Raw genomic sequence first — 14,530 nt, 5'->3', positions numbered from 1 at the left:
TCTCTCTCTCTCTCTCTCTCTCTCTCTCTCTCTCTCTGCAGCTATTCTCTGGGGGCACCACCATCCCATCTTGTGGCCTTAAGTTCCATCTCTATGTGACTGACTCCTGATCCCCCATATCCCTGACCTCTCTCTTGACCTGCAGAGGTTTACGTCCAACTCCCTACTCCACTTCTCTTAGCTTTCTGAGAGTCTTCTCATCCTCGTGTGCACAGAGAATTCCAGATTGTCCCTAAAACTTGTTTCTCTCGCTGTCTTCCCATCTCAGTAGGTAGCAATTCTATGCTTTCAGTTGCTTGGGTCCCAAACTTTGGCATCATCTTTGACTCCTCTATCCTCTGTCACATTCTGTCTCCCAGCTGTCAGCAGAGCCTCTCAGCACTGCCTTCGAAACACGGCCAGACTCTGGAGACTTCTTCCCGCCCTCACCCCACTGTCCTCCTCCCCTCCCACCCGGAGTGTGCAGCAGCCTCCCGACTGGCCTCTGCCTCCACTCCTGCCCCATTCAGTGTCTTCTTAATTTAGCCACAGGAGTCATGATAAATTGTCAGCTCACGTCACGCCCCTGCTCGACACCCTCCGACAGCTTCCTCTCGCTCAGAGTAAAAGCCAAGTCCCCAGAAGGGTGCTAAGCCTCCCCTAACCTCACCTCTAGCCCTGCACCTTTCACTCCATCCTCTGCTACCTCCTGCCTCCCTCCCTCCTTCTGTGCCGTCACGGGTCTGCCTCTTGCTGTCCTGCAAACCCTCCACGCAGCCCTGCCTTGGGGCCTTTGGACTCACTTATCCCTTGACCTGGACTGCTCCTTCTGCAGGCGTCTGTAAGGCTCACGCCCTCTCCTCCTTTGGTGCCTTATCCAAATGACACTGGCTTTATTTTCTCTTCAGCATTAGCTGCTATATCTCAGCGGTCCCCAGCCTTTTTGGCACCAGGGACTGTTTTCATGGAAGACAATATTTCTACTGATCGGGTGGGGTTGGGGATGCTTTGGGGATGATTCAAGTGCATTACACTTACGGTGTACTTTATTTCTATTGTTATGACATTGTAATATATACTGAAATAATTATACAACTCACCATGGGTTGGAGACCCCTGTGCTATTCAGTCACATGTTTTGCATATCTGTCCCCCCACTAGAAGGTAAGCTCCAGGCAGGCAGGGATTTTTGTCTGTTTTGTTCACTGCTGAAGAAAGAGAGAGAGAGATAAACAGACAGACAGACAGATGGATGGCAGTTAAAGTCTGTGCATAGACAGGTCGGTACAACCTGTCACTGCCATGTCCCCACCAGTGCCTGCTAGGAAAAACCAGCACAAGTACTAATTTAGAATTACAGATAGAACTCTCCCACCTTAGGCTACAAGACAGCATATAATCACCATACATTTTATATTGCTCAGAAATTAAGTATTAAATAACACCTTTCATTCGAACATCTTAAAATGTGTTACCAAAAAAGAGCACTGTAATTACCTGTAGTTATACATCACTATTATACATCAGGCAGCAATAGAAGGCTTAATGGATTCAAGACCTCACTGGCTTTTGACACACTTGTATTGGAACCCAAAAGGTAAAGATAAGCCCAAGTAGCGTCTGACATTTGCAGAATGTCATGTAAGCCTTGGAAAGTCTATTGTTGCCTGGCGTATTAGCAAAGGGAAAGGGGGAATGACTTGCAGACTATCTGCAGAGTCCCACGGTGACCTTGGGCCAGTCAGTCACCTCCGTTAATTTCACTGGCTTCTTCCTGTCTCCGTGGGCACATCACGGTTGAGCAGATCACTTGGGGCAAGAGCTGAGAGGAAGTGGGGCTCGCTCTTGGCGGTTAACCAAAAGTATCTTCCTGAGGCTGCAGTGTGAAGACGCAGCGCACTGTGTTGGCCACACTTACCATGCCAAGACAAGTGCTCTTCATGAGACTGAGCCCTCGCAAACTTGCCAGATTCAGAACAGAGTGTGGCTCTGGTGCCCTGGTCCCCCAACGACATGCCCCTTGCCACCTTAAACCCCCTCTTCAGATGCCCAGAACCGTTCCCCTTCTTCCACTCCAAACTAGCACACAGGAAAGCCTCTGATCACAGCGTAAACAAGCTGCCGCTTCCCAGATGGTTATATGTCTTTTTGGAGAGGTGAAAACCAGAAGCAAAACTAGTGGACAGTCCACAGTGAGATTTCAGGGATCACCACGCCAGGCCTAGTGTCTGTGTTTTGGGGGGCAGAGCTTTGACTACCAATGCCTTGGAGATGGCATCAAGTAGGAGAGACACAGCCCCAGCATCCTGAGAATCCCCACACACAGCAGGTAGCTTCTCTGCTTATTAAAATAAACTCTGGACCACAGTCTAGAGTGTGAAAGGAATTTCAACAGGCCTTGATCATGATCACAGAGTCCTGGAGAACCTTAGAAGTTATTTACTCTAACTTTCTCATTTTATAGGAGAGGGTATCAAAGTTCCAGAAAGTTCCAGAAAATTGATCTATCTGCAGTAACTGTGAGTAGCTCAGTACAGATTCCACGACTTAACTTTTGTGTGTGGTTGAAAATGACAGATTACACCTGCAAAAAGTGAATACAGCATGATCGTTCTGCACGTCCTCCCAGCATGAAGCAGTGATATTTGACTGAGCTTGTTGGCCAGGACGCTTTAAAAATGCCCATGTTCTAGGAATACAAATCATATAGAATCATAAGGAGGTTTTGAGTTGGGCCCAGGCAGAGCTAACCTGTCACCTGACTCTAAACTGGAGTAGCCCCATGACCACAGGCAGGCACCACAGTGACAAATTAGTCTTCTCTGCTTGACAGAAGTAAAAGGCGTGGGGGTGCGGAGAGGAGCCCAGGTGGGAGAAGTCGGTGTAAGTTTTAGCCCGGACTTTGTCATAATCCGGCCGTGTCCCTTTGGCTTTGGGAGATAGAACCTTCCTAGTGAGGAATGAAACTTACTATCACCCCCTAGGACAGGGCAGATAGATGAGCAAAGCACAAGGCAATGATTCAGCCTTAAAGACGAAATTGCCTCTCTGATTCTGCGTCTCTTAATCCATCAGAGGCTTGGAGAAACCGATCGTCTGGAAAGGCCTGGGGCACACATGTGCTATCCCAACTCTTTCCAGTTTCTTCTGTGGCCAGAAAATGGACAACAGAGCAGGAACCAAGAAGATCCCCTCCCCAGCCAACTTCAGCAGAGGACACATGACTCGCACTTGGCTGGTGACGGTGTCCCGTTCCAGCAACAGGGATAGGTCCAGAGGACAGGCATGTGAACAGAGCAGAGCCAACCTGAGTTTTGCATTCAGACTGATACACAGGTCTTGGGAATTAAATTCTTTTCTCTAGAGTTGCTAAGCTGGGATGACGCAAGTTTGAAGTTGCCAGTGGCTACTTCCCTGGGCCCATAGTGCAAGCCCATGTACAGGAGGGGAGAAACGGCCAACACAGAGACAAGCAAAGCAGAAAGAGAAAAGTGGTGTTCTAGTGATGTCCTTTGAGTTCCTGGATCCAGCCACACCTGAAGATGTCTGATTTGAAAAAGTCTCTTCCTTACCTCAACTAGTTTTAGCTGGGTTTCTGTCACTCTTGATTAAAAGAATCCTGCATAGTACATCCTTTCATTCTTCAAATACAGAAAGTAAGGCTCATGTGGAGACAGTGGCTGACTCACGGTTGCATAGAATGTTGGCAACAAAATCTGGACCTGAAGTCGGGTCTACTGATTTCTATTCCAATGTGTTTTCTGCTACACGGTGCTTTATGTACTCTATCTTGTGAATCATTCCACATTTTCTGAATGATAGTACAGGTCTTTTTCCAGACCATACTGCATGATGGCAAAATCCACTTACATAAGCAAAAGATAGAGGACCATTTGTTAGGGATTCTAAGATATGAGAAGAGAGCTCAGGCTAGTTGATTTGTATCTGGATAAGTTCAAGTCAAAGATTCAATCATGTCATCATCAAAGTCAGAAACCATGAGTTTGATTCTTCCTCTCCCCTCTAATGGACTGTCTACTATGTTCTAGGCACAAAAACAGGGTTTTTCATATTAATAAATGTGTTCATAAACAGTTGTCTCGCACTGGGCTTCATGCATCGTTGAAATTCAATAGATACTTGAAGAAAGGAAGCAAGAAGAAAGAAAAAAGGAGAAAAGACGAAAAGAAGGAAGAAAAGTAGATTGGGTTTCAAGTAAAAATTATTTTCCCTACCGTTCAACGGAGCTTACATTTAATAACTAGTATCTTACAGTGATCTCAAAATACGTCTCTGAAATCTAGTCCAACTACAGTTTTTCCTAATTGAACAGAAGAAACTGTGAGAAGAGAAACCTCAAGCCGAAGCCTCAGACCACAAGACCGTCTCAGCAGGGCTGAAGATTAGGAGCAGCTGAGGTGACAGGAGATGGTGACACTCTTAGTGCATGCTCTTGCCTCTGTAGTTCTGTGAACTGGTTAGACAGGGCTCAGTCACCGTCAGTCGCACTCACTGACGAGAGCTGTATATTGGAGTGAACTGTGTGAAAGGCGGTAGTTCCTGGATTTAGTAACACAAAAATGAATAACATTTTAGTAAACTCAAGCACTTGATGATGAATAGATTTTAAGATTATTCTAACTATTGTTTAGGATGTGTTATATCATTCTTTGCGATCAGATTTTCAGACCACAAACAGGATGCAGAAATGATGACAAAAAAGTTTCGAGAGTCAGAAAAAGATGGTCATCAAAAGAATTTGTTTTGCATGGCTTTGTCAAACTCTTCGACCACTTCACAACTTGCTGTTTTCTAGTTTAGCGTTTAGTAATGAAAGGCAACACCCCCCCATGGTTCCTTGGTATCATAATCACACAAAGGGAGGGCATCGTCACCATGCTGTGTTAAAATTTAGACATTATGAAAGTGGAAAGGGTGGGGGATGTTTCACTATCACCTTCCTTGAATTAGCCAAATTGAATATGCTAGTGAATTAGGATATGAAAATCAGGTTTTCTCAGGTAAGAAACCTTTAGCTTAACATGTGGTAATCTAGAAGATCTAGTTTCAGTTATAAAGGGGTTTTATTGATGTTTTCATCAATAGTTTTATATTCCAAGCATAGTATGTTACAGTAACTATTTTAAAACTTCTGAAATATTCAGAAAACTCAAGTATGAAATTTGTTAGGTTGCACTCATAGCACTGACACCAAATTGCTTTGCCATTTGCTGATGAAAAACATATGACAGCATGAGTTCCTGGTTCACCATCCGGCAAATTGCTTATTTGTCTCTTGTGTCTATTCTTCTTCCCCTGGGTGTCTAGGTCCACGTCGCTGACTCTCTGAGAGGTTCTAAAGATTTGGCTTTGCTGGTGAGCAACCTACCAGTGCCTTTTTTGAGATGCCTATAATAGCACCACGTGCAGCTTTTGCCATCGATTCTTCAATGCAAGTGTTCATCCAGACATGAACAGTGCCAGGCTTTGACATTTTTATTCTCGAGGGAGAGAAAGAGAAACAACGAAATAAACAAATGAATAAATTTAAGAAATTATTTTAGAGGCTGATATACAACAAAGGGAACAAAGCAGGTGACATGATCGAGGGAGTGGGAGGAGGGTAATAGGAACAGGGTCATTTAGAAAAATCCTTGGCATTTGGGCCCAAACCCGGATGGCCACAAGGAGCTGGCCTGTGTAGTCCAGTTCGACGGAGCAGTGGGAGCAGAAGGCGTGGCCGGCGCAGTGGGAAGGGAGGGAGAGCCGCTGTGTGGGAGGGTGTCGAGGCTGGAGAAGGAGGCAGGTCCCAGCACGTATGGCCACCGGGCAGCTGAACTTGGTTCTAAGAGGACCAGGAAGACATTGAGCATTTTAACGAGATGGTGGCATCTGACTTGTCCATCTGCTGGTGGGTGCTGGACCACAGGGCACAAGCACGTGAGCAGGGGGCCGCCGGCTGTGCTCTGTGGCTTGCACAGCAGGTGGGAGGAGTGGGAGCGCAGCCCTGGCCCGCGCACAAGCCTGTGTCCAGCACGGCCCCGTTCACCTGCAGAGAGGGGCACCTTTCCTCGCTGCACACGAAGCGCTATACCGGGAGTGAGAATGGAGAGCAGGAGACGGCAATAATCGTGGCAGAGATGGCAGTGTGGAGGGAGACGGTGGGTGGATTCAGGATGGGTCTGGAAGGCAGAGTTGGCAGGACTCTTGAAGGAACGTAAGCATTCTTTCCAGCCTTACTGCTACACTTCCACGGGTTTGGAGAAAGAGGCTCTGATTACTGATAAGGGAAAGAAAGAAAATGTGCTCACATTTAAACATGTTGTACCTGTCACGTGAGTTTGTAGCTCGGTGAGGCTGTGGATGCTGGAGATAAGATTCGAGCCGTCAGTGCGTGGATGAGGGAAGCCACGGACTGAACAAGAACACCTGAATTGTGACAGAAAAGAGCAGGACACTCAGGACTGAGCCCTGGGACGATCCAGCATGCAGAGGCTGAAAACAGTGAAGGAGCCCCAAAGAAGCCAAGAAGGAGTAGTACGTGAACTAGGAAGAGAGGTCCTAGCGAAGGTGTCACCAAGGCTGAGAGATGTCACCAAGGCCGAGAGAGAGCAGGTTTCCAGAGGGAGGGAGCACTCGCTGAATCAAACCAGCTGGGAGGTCAAGCCTGTCGAAGGATCCTAACTTTGACCCTGACCCAGATTCTCAGTTCTCACTTAGAAGGTCACTGAGGATGAGTTGAAATGAAAACACATAGCTACTACTTTATCTAAGAGGACCACTGGTCACAAAACTTCATAAAATCATGTCACCAGTTTTAAATAAGACGATGCTCTATCCAGTGAATGCTGTGCTCTCTGAGCCAGACTGAAACCACTGGGATGGCTGAAGCCATGAGCAAGAGGTGTGGAGATCCCCGCTGTTACTGAGAACTGCCAGAGGCTCTCCACACAGCCCCGCCTGCCTGTTATGAAGCGGCAGGAGGAGCTTTCTTTGCTTATCATTTTCTGAAATCAACTTGGAAAACACATTCATCTTTCATTCTTTCAGGCAGACACTAAAGCACATGGCTTTCTTCATGAGGCCTCTGCAGGGTCCTGTGCTTGGCTCCCGGGCATTCTGGAGCTCGTTGGAATATAACCAGAGGCAGAGCCTCTCTTCCAGCAAAAGGGGCAGGGAAATAAACCCTCAGGGTGTGCATGGTGTCCACGCCCTGCTGCCTGTCCTGACACTGCTCTGAGTTCCTGGTGACATCCACCCCTACACCAACCTCCACTCCCAACTGTGACTGTGGCCTTGTAGGAATGTCATTCATGTCTTCCGTTCCATCTCATGTATTCCATCAAATTGAGAGTATACATCATGGAGAGAGCAATCAGAATACAGTGTTTGAGTCCAGAGTTTGAATTATCTGTTTGCTTTAATGGGCAACCTGGGAGGCGGAATGAGATAGCACAAAGAACATGGGTTGAATCCTGACTCTATCTCTTATTAGCTCAGGGAAGTTGGAGGTCTAAGTAATCCAGTGGGTTGGGGGTGGGTGGCGAGAAACCTGTCCTCTCACCTGGACTGGGCTTCCAGTCATGGAGGAGAAACAGGGCTTGCCATGACTGTGGGGTAAAGGCTGAGCCAGGGACCAAGGAGAGAGTGGCTGTGATGTGTTGTTCCATCTAAGGGAGCAGGAGAGAGAGGTGGAAACTGAGATAGAGGCCAATGGTTTGCATTTGGGACCAACTCCAGATAGAGTGAGCAGATCTGAGGGGTGCACAGGAAGTGGATCCTACTTCAGTGCAACAATCTTGTCATTATATGAGGTTTCAGTGTGGAATGGCACAGGCAGGAGGAAAGTTGCGGGGTCGGCTGGTTGGCCACCGCACCATGAAAGGCAGGTCACCGGTGGTAACTATTTCTTATATTACATCAACAAATCAAGGGCAGATTGTTATGGAAAGGGTGCAATATTTTAACAATTCCTAAAGATAAAAAACGCAATTGTACAACTAAAAAGCTCTCAGTGTAACCCAGTAGCAATGAGCACCCCTAGCTGCCATCTTGGTTTCTAACCCTTGGTTCTAATAAAAGGAACCAGGACTCTGGAAAAATGACTGTTTCTAGGACTGGCGCAGGAAATAGACAAGATGAGCCTGGAGTATCTTGTAGTAATAAGTTCTCAAAAAACAAAACAAAATTCTAACAAAAAAAAGACACATGGAAGGGGTCAAGGAGACACATGAGCCAACTTGGAGAGGGTCCCAGTGGCCAAAGCTGTAACAATTTGAGCAAGAAAATAAAGTGGTATTGTGTTATAATGCAAAGTGTATAGTAAATACTCATGAATGCATAATGATATGAATAAATAAACAAATGAGGGAGACAAATATCCCATGCAGAAGAATTCCAAATGGTTTATGCAGAGACTCAGCCCTCAAGGAAGAGCAGCACACTTGCCAGCACAGGTGTGGGCTGTGCACGGTGACTTCCTGCAGACGAAGGAGCACAGCACGGAAAGGCGGGCTGGGTAGTGGGGAAGATCCACTTCATGGTGGAGGAACCTGACAAGCACAACCTCAGCCGGATGATCCAGGAAACATCAACAGAGATAAATCATGTAATCAGGCTGTACCTTTGAAATAACGTGGCAAAAATAGCATTTAATTCTATGGTCTTCCTCCTAAAACACATAACCCCGGTATGGTTATGAGAAAACCGTCAGGCAAATCCCAATGGAGAAACAGTCTACAAAATGCCTAAGCAGTGGTGCCCAAAACTGACAAGGTCATTGAAAACAGGGAAAATCTGAGAAATTATCACAGCCAACAGGAGCTTAGAGAGACGTGATGACTACACGTAATGTGGTATCCCTGACGGGGTCTGGGACAGAAAGAGGACAGTAGGTAACCAAGGAGATCTGAGTAAGGCATCGGAGTTGGTAGTCATCGATCAATACTGGTTCAGTAAGTGTAACAAATGTACATGCTAATGTGAGATATTAATACTGGCAAAAACTGGATATATATGAGAACTTATCGTCACAATTTTCTTTTTGGTATAAATCTGAAACTGTTCCAAAATGAAAAGTTTATCAAAGCAGTGAAAAGACGACGGTGGAGATGCTGCGGAGGGGGGAGGGCACAGAGAAGCGCAGCTGGATGCAGAGGGGTGACCCGTTTGAGGGCCGAACCGTGCGGGCACCGAATCTTAGACAAAGAGCAGGAGGATGGCCATGCCCAGGGTAGAACATTCATGGAGACTAAAGTTCAAATGGAATTTTTAATTAACTCAATTTTAGTGGGAAATTTAAGGTAGTGTATGAGGCTTTGTCATTTGTACGTCATCTTTCCCATTTTTATAAAAGTGGTGCAAGGTGGACTTTCATGTGCTTGTTATGTACTTTTTGGAATGTATTTTTACATTTTACAATGTTAACATTGAAATATTCATTGGTTAAAAAAATCAATAGAAGTAATTAAACAGCAGACTGGATTCTGCAGATAATTTGAACTGGGAATTAAAAGACCTAATCTAGAAATTCCCCCAGAAATCAGAAGTTAAAAAAAAAATGATAAGCCATGTAAGAGACAAAAAAACCAAAGACATGAAAAATAGGTTTGGATTTTGACATATGTGAAATAGGAGTTAGAGAAGAAGAGAAAAGAAGTTTGGAGATCAAAAAACTAACAGAAAAAGTTTTACTGAGCTCGAAAATGTGATCTTAAGATCCAATGAAGCTGAGCGTGGTGGCTCACACTTGCGCTGGGAGGCAGAGGCGGGAAGAACACTTGAGGCCAGTAGTTCAAGACCACCCTCAGCAAGACAGAGACCTCATCTCTAGAAAAAAATAGAAAAATTAGCTGGGTGTGGTGGCGCATGCCTATGGTCCCAGCTATTTGGGAGCTGAGGCAGGAAGATCGCTTGAGTCTAGGAGTTTGAGGTTGCTGTGAGCTATGATGACCCTACTCTAGCCTGGGTGACAGAGTAAGACCCTGTCTCAAAAAAAAAAAAGAGATCCAATGGGCTTTACTGTCAGGAATAATCAAAAGCTGTTCTAGTAAAATTTCTGAGTTTCAAGGATAAAGATCATACCGATATGAATAAATAAAAATGTTTCCTACAGAAAGAAAAACAATACCAACTTCATCAAAGAAGAAACCAAAATGGAAATTATAGACTTAAGAAATTAATGAGCAAACTACAGACAAAAATCTCTGAGCTGCTATCCATGCTGAGCACAAAAGATAGCCCTTTATCTGGTAATAGCTATGTGATCCTGGGCAGGTCACTCCACTTTTTAAAGCTTCAGTTTCCTCATTTTTAAATAATGCTGCCAACTACTTCCATCAGGCCATGTTTGGGTCAGACACTGTTCTGGAGGCTCTATAGTGCTAACGCATTTATACCCCACCACGGCCCTATGCTGTAGAATGTGTCAATATGATTATCCCATTCTGCAGACCAGAAAACCCAGACACAGAAAAGTCACTTGCAGAAAGTCGGAGAGTTACAAGTGGTGGACTTATAGATTGTCTGGCTTGAGTCTGCACTCATACGTACTTAGCTATAAAGACTTCTTATGTGGCCCTGTGGGGTATTATGAAGATTCGGTGAGATAATGCACTGAAAATGTATAGCACTGTGCCCACAACCCAGCATACTCAATCATTGCAGCTACTATCTATTTAACAGAGTGAAGCAAATGTGTAACTCAGGACCTAGACAAGGAATAATATAATACATCTAAATCAAGTATGAAGAAGAAGTCAACCAAAGAAAAACATAAAATACTCAATTAGGAAGGTAAGAAAAATCATATACGGAATTGATAAAAGCAAAACTTGAATCTCTGAAAAGAGTCAAATATACAAATTTCTTACAAGTTTCATTAAAGAGAAAAGGTGGATAAAATGTGCAATGTTAATACTTTGTCAGTGCAAATCTGAGATTATTTCCTAGGAAAAAACACATGAAAAAATTAAGAATTAGAAAATCTAATATAGCAATAAAAACAGAATAAATAGAAAATTCCAAAAAATTAACCTCCAAAAGTCATCACACCCAGATTTTATATGGACAAGTTATGTTAGAACTTAATTCTTTCAGCAAATATTCTAATTTCTATGTCCCAGGCACTGTTTTATCACTGTTTTGAATAAGAAAAATCCCTTGTTTCCCATGGAGGAATGAAGGAACACTGAAAATTCTCATACTATTTAAACTCTTCCAGAGGATACAAAAAGATGAAAAGCTTCCTAATTTATTTTAAGTGGATAGCATATCCCTGATCAAAACCTGAAAAAAGGCGGCAGAGAAAAGGGAAATTAAGAATGACTTATCATGATCCAAGTTGTCAGTGCAACTCTTTTCCCTTCTGAAAGAGCATTTGGCCTTTTCTATTAATTACTTAGCTCTGTTCTCCTGCACAGCGGATGAAGATGAGTATCAGCGAGGCCTGGCTGGCAAAGCGTGTCTGGTGTCTGGGAGGACTACAGATGAGCTGTACATTCTGGTGGGGACGTTACAGCCTTGGGATTCCCTGAGTACCATGGCCTTAGAAGCTATGCCTGTGGAGCTCTTTCCAGAGATACTGACTCCAGTGGGGCGTGAGGCCTTTAGGCTGGGACCTGCCCAGGCCCTCCCAGTGGGTGTCTTGCGTCTTCACACCTGAGCTGTCACCTGGAATGGCGAAGACCATTCCCACTGAAGAGGAGCACCGGAGGCTTCCCGTCAGCCAAGGGAGGTGCTGAGCACGACCTGTGATAGTCTCGTGAGTCTGAGCGTCCAGCTGAGCCTGTGTTCAGTTGCACGTTGGAGCCTGACAAGACCTCCTTGTGGGAATCACAGATAAAAAAAAACTTCAAAATGAAGAAAGAGCAAATTGAATCCAGCAATGTTTTAGAATAGTAACAGAGATGGGGACTGACTTACGGCGTGGCAGACAAGAGCACAGGCGCTGGCACCAGGTGAATCCCATTCAAACTGCCAGCTGTGTATCTAGGGCAACTCAGTCTCTTTGAACCCTATAAAACAGGGTTAATAGAGATTGTTGAGGGGGCTAAGGGAGACAATGTATATAAAAATGCTTAGTATGTTACCTTGTTCACAGTGAGATTTAATATATTCTAACACCTTCAGGCCCCAATGTATTAGTGATCCAGAACAGAAGTTCTCATCCTTTCTTAATTAGATGGACACCAGTGGATTGGCCACAGCGTGGGGGCGTCTCACAGTCCCTGAGAAATACAGAGGCAGCTCTCAGGTAGCGATGGACTTATGCCTACAGGAGAAGGTGAAAATTCTGTCTACAAGGAGAGCCTGGACTGTCATTAACCAAGGACGGTGAGGAGTGAGAAGCAGGGGAGGGAGCAGAGGAATGGATCCCAGGTCTGGAGTTTGGGAAGACCCCATGGGAGCCAGGCCCGTTGCAGTAGCCCAGCAGGGACTGCAGACCCAGAGACTGCTTAGGAAGGACGCCTGGGAGGAGGTCCAAGGCGCCCAGCTAAAAATCACCCTCCTCAGGGGAGAAGCCCCCATCTGGAGGACAGTGCCTATCGTGGGGTTTACCTCATCATACTTGGCTGGGAAATAGTGATCTAGAAATAACTATTTGATTAAGAAATTAGTGCTCGAGGATTCTCATAACTAGTTATCTCTTAGATGTTTAGAGTAAAAGGCAGAATGGGTTTTACTTAGAAATTCAGTGCGCTTTTTTAAAAAAATTATTTCTCATTGTGGTTTCCTAGAACAAATAACCATTCTATTTTATTCCTAGAGAAATAATCCATGACACGCGAGCTTTCATCACAAAATAAAAATGTCAGACTTTATCTTTGGAACAAAATAAATGGTTGATAATATTGTCTTTAGTCATTTATTGTAAAATTTGTTATCCATGTAAAATCTCGGTGTGCTTCCCACTCTCCAATCCTCTTGATATTTAAAACAGGTGAGTAATTGATGTCTGAGCTTGGTGTATTTCCTCCGTAGATCATTTGCATGCTTACATTTTGATACTGAAAGAAATCCTTGAAACCTCAGAAGTTGTAGACTTTGCCTAGATAAACATCTGCTGTTTAATGGTGTTTTGAATGGCAGAGCTACCGTACGCAGTCTTTATTCTTTTCTTTTTTATAGCTGAGTGGGTGGGGAAATGGGAAACAATTGTAAAGAATCAGTCATCAAACCCCCCTTTCATCCTTTGCAGAGGTGGAATTCCCACGCCACGCAGGCCTCCCTCGTGCAGGTACCATGAGAACCCCAAAAGAGAAGGGACTGCAAAGCGCTTGAGGAATTCCCAAGCCCTGCACGGGTGCGAGGGGTCACAGAGCGGCAGGCGGGTTTCCTCCACTCACGGCTCACTCGCTCTTCAATGCTTTCCTTGTTCGGGTCTTTAAATGTTGCATCTGCTTTTTGTTTGTTGCTCACCTCCTGGGAACCGTGTACCGGTCATTTCATAAACAACCCAAATGTAATAAATGTTTGAAAAATTAAATTTGTCAGTCATTTATTCATTTAACCACTAATCCCTGAGCACTCAGTGTAGACCACACCCTGGGAATACGAAGGTGAGCAAGAGAGTCCGTCACAGTATAGACGGCGCCGACGGAGCTCATGTTCTACTTGCAGAACTGAACACCGAAAGGCACACCAGCAGCTTGCAACGACGACTGTGGCCAGGGAAGGCGGGGGAGCGTGGCGGTTGAGCTGAGTCCTGGAGGGCGAGGACAGGTGTGTGTGGAGGAGCTGGGGAGGACATGCCAGGCAGAGCTCAGCAAGGGCCCAGGCCTGCGGGGGCGATGGCAGGGGACCAAGGTGACTGCAGGGTGGTGGGTCGGAGAGCAAAGGTGTGGGGTCTGGATCAGACCAGACCAAATTTCCAGAAGGAAACATAGTTTGTTCCTAAGAAAAGTGCCCAAATAGCGCACTCCTGCACTTCCGTGGGAGGGCTGAGTGAGGCCCCCAGAGCCCTTTCTCTGTGGGGGTAGGGGTGATGGTGGCACACCGGTGCGTGGAAAGGCTGAGTAACTGCCCAAGGAGCACAGTGTCCACAGGTCCTGTTTGCCCGCACCAGCTCTTGGGGTGGCAGGGAGGGTGAGTGACCCAGGGCCTGCTGGTCAGGCCAGGACTTGGCCTGGGGAGGAAGAGATATCGCTTCACTCACTTTTCTTCTAACCTCAACATGTGAAACTCTTCCTGATCACCCTGGGCCTGCCTGAGCTGTCTTTGACCGCGGGCACCTGGCTTCCCCAGGAGACCTTGGGTTTATGGGACCAGCAAGCTCTCGCCACCAAAAAGCCCCAGGACATGACGGTCTCCACCCGTCTGTGATTCCAGGGCCTCAACTCCCTCCCTCTGAAGAGGCAGAGCTGGATGACCGGAGGGGCGTTGAGAGGAGACACCTCCAAGCTGCCAGCTCCTAGCTCCACCCTGCCCGAGACCCAGAGACAGCAGATGAGTCTTCAGAAAGTGAAAAGCGCAGGGGGTGAACTCGACCAGGGGCGGCACGTTTTCCTCACAGATAGAAAATGTTTTAGGCTTTATGGGCCACAGACCTCTA

Source organism: Microcebus murinus, chromosome 21 (assembly GCF_040939455.1).
Source record: "Microcebus murinus isolate Inina chromosome 21, M.murinus_Inina_mat1.0, whole genome shotgun sequence".
Lineage (NCBI taxonomy): Eukaryota > Metazoa > Chordata > Mammalia > Primates > Cheirogaleidae > Microcebus > Microcebus murinus.
Note: the sequence above shows the minus strand (reverse complement) of the source record.